Source organism: Athene cunicularia, assembly GCF_003259725.1.
Source record: "Athene cunicularia isolate RWA chromosome 7 unlocalized genomic scaffold, athCun1 chr7_part1, whole genome shotgun sequence".
NCBI classification, from domain to species: Eukaryota; Metazoa; Chordata; class Aves; order Strigiformes; family Strigidae; genus Athene; species Athene cunicularia.
Window position 1 is genome coordinate 38281938 of NW_020799107.1, and position 5456 is coordinate 38287393.

General features: G+C 36.7%; 2 protein-coding genes across 15 annotated transcripts in view; both read right to left on the bottom strand.

The window, feature by feature from the left end:
- Positions 1–5456, bottom strand: part of WDSUB1 (WD repeat, sterile alpha motif and U-box domain containing 1) — a 127832-nt gene that overhangs the window by 111325 nt on the left and 11051 nt on the right. The gene's annotated exons all lie outside the window — the stretch shown is intronic.
- The window catches only part of BAZ2B (bromodomain adjacent to zinc finger domain 2B), a 108154-nt gene that overhangs the window by 84401 nt on the left and 18297 nt on the right, over positions 1–5456 (bottom strand). Inside the window, exon 1 of one of the 14 annotated variants that reach the window (XM_026852201.1) lies at positions 5429–5450. The exons of the other annotated variants lie outside the window; for them this stretch is intronic. The gene's annotated coding sequence lies outside the window, so the exon portion shown is untranslated. Of the gene's footprint in view, positions 1–5428; positions 5451–5456 lie in introns of those variants that run through there. 14 annotated transcript variants of the gene reach the window in all.

The following is a 5456-nucleotide window of genomic DNA, read 5'->3' on the forward strand; positions in this document are numbered from 1 at the left end:
TGGCACGGGGAGAAACAGCCATGACACTCCCAAATTAATTATTTTGATTAAACATGAATGAGAGTCAGGTTTGAAAGAAAAAACCTGTCTCTTCTACTATTTGTAGAAGTCCTGGAATTGTAAGAAACTTTCAATTCAGCTGTATTTAAATACATTATTTTAACAACTGCATTATTAGCACCAAATCAACTAGATAAAATAAAAGCAATCTGTGCAGACTGTATTCTAAAACAGTTACACTCTGAAATCAAATGTTTATGTATGTAGCTCTCAACATGAACTTTCATTAGTATTATATAATGGCATTTATTACTAAAGAGTCAAACAGGACAAAGCAGTGTTGCTTAGCAGCTGGGTATTCTTGACCATTATACAGTTCATCTACAATTTTCTAATCAATTTCTGTGTTCTTAACGAGCATTGTATTTTATGAAAATAGCAGGTCTCAAAACATTATATTAATTGAAGAGATATTTAGTGTTTAAAATATCTGTTAAAACTCATCCTTGTATTAAGGAAAATCCCTAGAACATACAACCATCTTTCTGGCTATGTATTTATTTTAAATAAATTCTAGTTAATAGCTCAAGAAACCTTTTCTTTCCAATCTCAGAATCTCCTTCATCTCTCAGAATCTGCTTCTTCATCACCTATGAATAAACATGAAGCAGTGCATTTGCATGTTAGTAACTTCAAGCATTTTAACTCTATAAGAACTGTCTCAGAGCAATTACAGAACTAAATGGCAAATAAAATACAAAAGAGAAATACACAGTGGCCAAGAAGTTCAAAACTGGGACAGCTGAAGTCAATGCCTTTTTTTTGTCCTTTTCTAAAACCTGACTTTCAATCTGTCAGAAGCACAGTTTCTGCTGACTTTTTGTCACTCAAACTTAGTTCCAGTTTAGCCATTGTATTGCACACCTCTTCCCATGGTTCCAAAAGACAGGCTTCATCTCCTCAAGCTCAAAATCTAGGCTTAGCTCCAATTACAGGCCCCAACAGAACTTGAGAAAAACTTACAAAGGAAGTGCCCTGCGTTTGAACCTTTGATGGCAACAGGTTTGTCTGGGACTTACTGAAATTCAAGAGTGTTAAAATTTGTGCTTGTGCCCAACATGCTGGTTAATATTTCCGTAACTAAACCTCACCCATCTTTGCAAAGAATGACAGAAGGCACTAAAAAGAAGGCTAACTTTGTGAAACCGAATGTTGTATCTGTTCTTACATATACAAAAACGATCAAAAAACCTCACCACAAACAACATATTATTTAGCTTCATGCTGGGGAAAAAAAGCACATTAAAAAATAAGTGGGCAGAGAAAATTTCAATCCAAACAGTTAAACTTTAAAAGCATAAGCTAAGGGGAAGATAATTTAGGAAGAAATTATTACAAATCTATTTGTGTGTATGAACTCCACAGGAGTCAAAGTAACCAACCCAGAACTAGCTCATGGGCACTCCCCCATAAAACTTTCAGAGAACAAACACACAGAGAAAAGGATTCCTCTACCCTGCAGTCCTAAACTTGCAGACTAGCATAGTCATATACCCCAACGAGTAAGAAGGGGAAAGGATGTTAATGAAACTCCTTCATAATATATGGTCTAGAGTCTGCATTAGCTGCTACTTGTTAAGATTTTTCATCATAAGAATTTAAGATGCTATTTTACCCCTTTAACAATTGCTAAAATAACCAACCAGCATACTCTTGATGAGCATGGAGTCCCTGGATACTAAGTCAGACTTCCAGAAAACCATTCAGGAGAAACAAATCTTTTGAACATGCACCTCTACCAGCCTCGGGCTTTGCACTGGGTCCTGATTTTGTTTTAGAATAGCACCAAGCTTCAGTCTCAGTATTCTAACATGAATACTGTTTTACATTTAAACCAAAAAAATAAAAAAAAAACCAAACATCTAAATTGTACATTAAGTTCTCCAAAGCCAGCAAAGGCTAGCTTTAGCCCATATCACAGTAAAGAAGTCTATCAGCCTCTCATGTCATTGAGTGAGTTTTGGCACCTTGACTAAAAGAAAACCTAATCACTGATGAACACTAACTCCTCGTTTCTGAACTCTTAAAGCACCTTGTAGTGTCATCTAGCAGGAATGCAATGGTTCCCACTGATAGTCTGAGGCAGCAAAATGGTTTCCACATTTTCATGTTGTTCCACTCACGTAGTTGTTTTGAAACCCAGAACCAGTTCTAGAAGGAAGTACTCTGTGCCATACTAGACATCAATTTAAGTCAACTTCATCATTGGCATCCACCTTCATCTCCAAAATACCTTTCTTAGCTTAGTTGTTCATTTGTTTTTTCCAGTTTTAAGGCATTATGAGCTTTAAAAAAAATGAGACACTTAAGCAAAACAAAGTAAAACAATCCTGAGCCCACTGAAGTTTAGGTAAACAGAGTAACTAGAAGGAATAAAAATGGGATTCTTAAGATACAAAGAAATAAAACCAAGCCTCAACAGAAGCCATGGCAGCTATTACCATGTCAGAAGACTATCCTTGCTGACTCTATTCACAAATATTATTCTTACAAACCAAGCAGATGCAAATCTGACATCTCACTGTTATTTACACACTTGAAGGAAGTGGTTAGACATAAAAAACCTGACAGATTGCATTTTTATTTCCCCATACTGGAGAGAAAGACAATAATAAACCATCCATATTTCCATCTACAAAAAGAAAAGTACATATCAGAATACGTATCTAGATTTCAGGCTTCCAACAAAGCCACATGTTAAACACAACATTTTCCTACATTATTAAAGAATACTAGTTAAAACACAGGAGTCCATTTTAGCTGTATCAGATGTTGTTTTCTTGACAAAGCTTGGTAATCAAAGAGTAACAATGATACACAGTGCTCCCATAAACCATACTTTTAGAATTCGAAGATGGTCTGCAAAGGCAAGCTGGTACCTCATGATCTGAATAACAAAGCCGTAGCTCTCCTTGGGGGTGGGGGAGCAGGAAGCCTACAGAGCCCCAGCTCCTACCACATACCATTCACATCAGGAGGACAGCAACAAGACGTGCACAGCAAGGGCCCACAGCTGCACCCTGCGTTAGGATCTGTCCCTGTCTGCAAGAGCAGCTGTATCCCCTGACTGCAGCTCCCCTCGTGGGACACAGAAGTGACATGAGCTGAAAGGTAGCCCACGAACCAGCAGGTCCAGCAGCACCCATCAGGGCTGTCCCTCCTGTTCGACAGGAATGGAGTTTTGTCAATGAAGCTAAACCAAAGCTTTGAGCCAAGGAATTCAGATGAGGCACCAATAAGAACCTCTACAGAGATGGAATATGCAAAAAGAATTAAAAAGAAGCAAGAGAAACATTTTTAAAACACCAGGATTGTAGGATGTTGGGAAAAAGTGACCAGGGAAACAACAAGCCAGCTAGAGAAGGAGGGAGTGCAAGTACATTTTGCTGACACCCAAAATCAGGACGTTCCTTAGGCACTGCCAATATTAAGCATTATTGTAACTTCTTCAGAACATGAAATTATGTAAAATTTCATCTCGTAGTAGGAGCAATTCAATATAATGTTAAAAAAATTAATGGAATCTTGTTTTCTAAAATGGGTTAGTACAGAATAGTGCTCCAGGTCACCAGTCTTCCAAATGAAACAGCCAGTGTGAAGGGGCTTGTACGGGAGGTGGAGTACCTACGGCTACCCCATGGAACCTTGATTTTGCAGTTAATACTCTCGACATGAAGAGGTCATAGCTTCATAGAGAATGCTGACAGGCACTCACTCCTCAGTAATCCTCAGAATACATGGGTATTTGGGGGAAAAAAACAGTGGAGATGAACAGTTTCCACATACCAGGTCTTCATCACCACCTGAGGAGTCCTTAAACAAATTAACGTAGGTTGAATCCGTCTTCTTTTCTTCCCCATGGCATTTTTCCTGGCTTGTTTGCCTCAAAATAGACCTGTATCTACACGCTCCAGCCACTCTATCATCCATATCCTTTTCTCTCTCCATATAAATGTGAACTAACTGGTCAAGCATCTCCAAAAAACTTCTCCTACCCCAAGCTGAAGGAACACTGTCTCTATTCCACACCTACTTTATTTTTCTCATAATATAAACAAACACAGATTTCTTATATATGCTACTTTACAAGTTCTTTAATAATGGCTATTTAATTTGAAAATATCTATTCTTTTAACTGTGTTATGAAAATATCTCTTTCTTTTAACTAAATAATAATTTTTCTCCAGATTTCCATTTCCATTCCAGTATCTGTCAACACACTGGGTACCTCCCATTATACATGAAACTATTTATTTCCATAGTAAGACATAATAGAAAAAGTGGACATTTTGAAAAGCAACAATGATTCCGGTTCAAAATTCACTACAAGTTTGTTTCATATTGCCTTAAACAAAAACAAAACCAAACAAAACCCCCCCAACAAACCAATCACAAAGGACAAGTCATCTTTGGTACCAAGAGCACAATATTATTTAAATAGGAATTTATACCGGAACTGCAAAATTTGACTTAGCACCTTTCTAAACTTTTACAAAACAAAAAAAATGCATTGATATTATCTAGTATAGAACTTCAGTACCATTTATCATGGCATGTACAATACTACTGCAAATTCTATGCCATTTATACTAGCAACCTTAACGGACCAACCCTAAAAAAAAACCCACACGCAAAAAAAAACCCCAAACACAACCAAATCACTGTAGACCCATTTAACAGAACAGAGTAAGACCAAAAGCGCACTTCAACCATACCTTTACAACCTGAAATCTGTTAGACTGGTACTCGTGAGCAAAATAAAAATGGACCTATGTGCTGAGTGGCAGCTGTCACAACCACCTAGTCCTCATCAGCAGGAGCTAAGAAATTACTTGAAGTAAAAATAACTCACCAACTATAATAAATATAGAAACAGCAAAACTTTTCATATGCATATAAGAAAAGCTGACAAAAAGGCTGTTTTGTTTTATTTGAAAACTAAGTTTATGTTAGACATGAAATAGTTCTGCAAGTGATAAAAATAAGCTGTGAAATTCCAATAATACTTTTGTTTCACACACATTCTGCATTTTGTCGTTTTATTTGTCCAATGAGTATTCACAATTTTTCATAAATACTAGTTGTCTAACACCTAAATAGATTTTAATGGGGTTTTTTAAATCTCATACAAATCAGATATATTTGCTCATTACTACTATCAGATAAGCATTACAAAAAAGCTGTAGTTGTCTGTCTCACAATATAAAAAAATTCGAAAGTTGCAACTCTATATATTCTTTCTTCAATCTATAAACATTTCAAACTATTAACCTGGGGAAGAGGGAGGGAAGGAGAAAGGGAAGGAGGCACAGGAAAATAAAAGCACTGAGCACTTGGCATTACAGAACAGAGAACATTAACAGCTTACTGTGGAGTGGTTTAATCAGGAAGTAGCC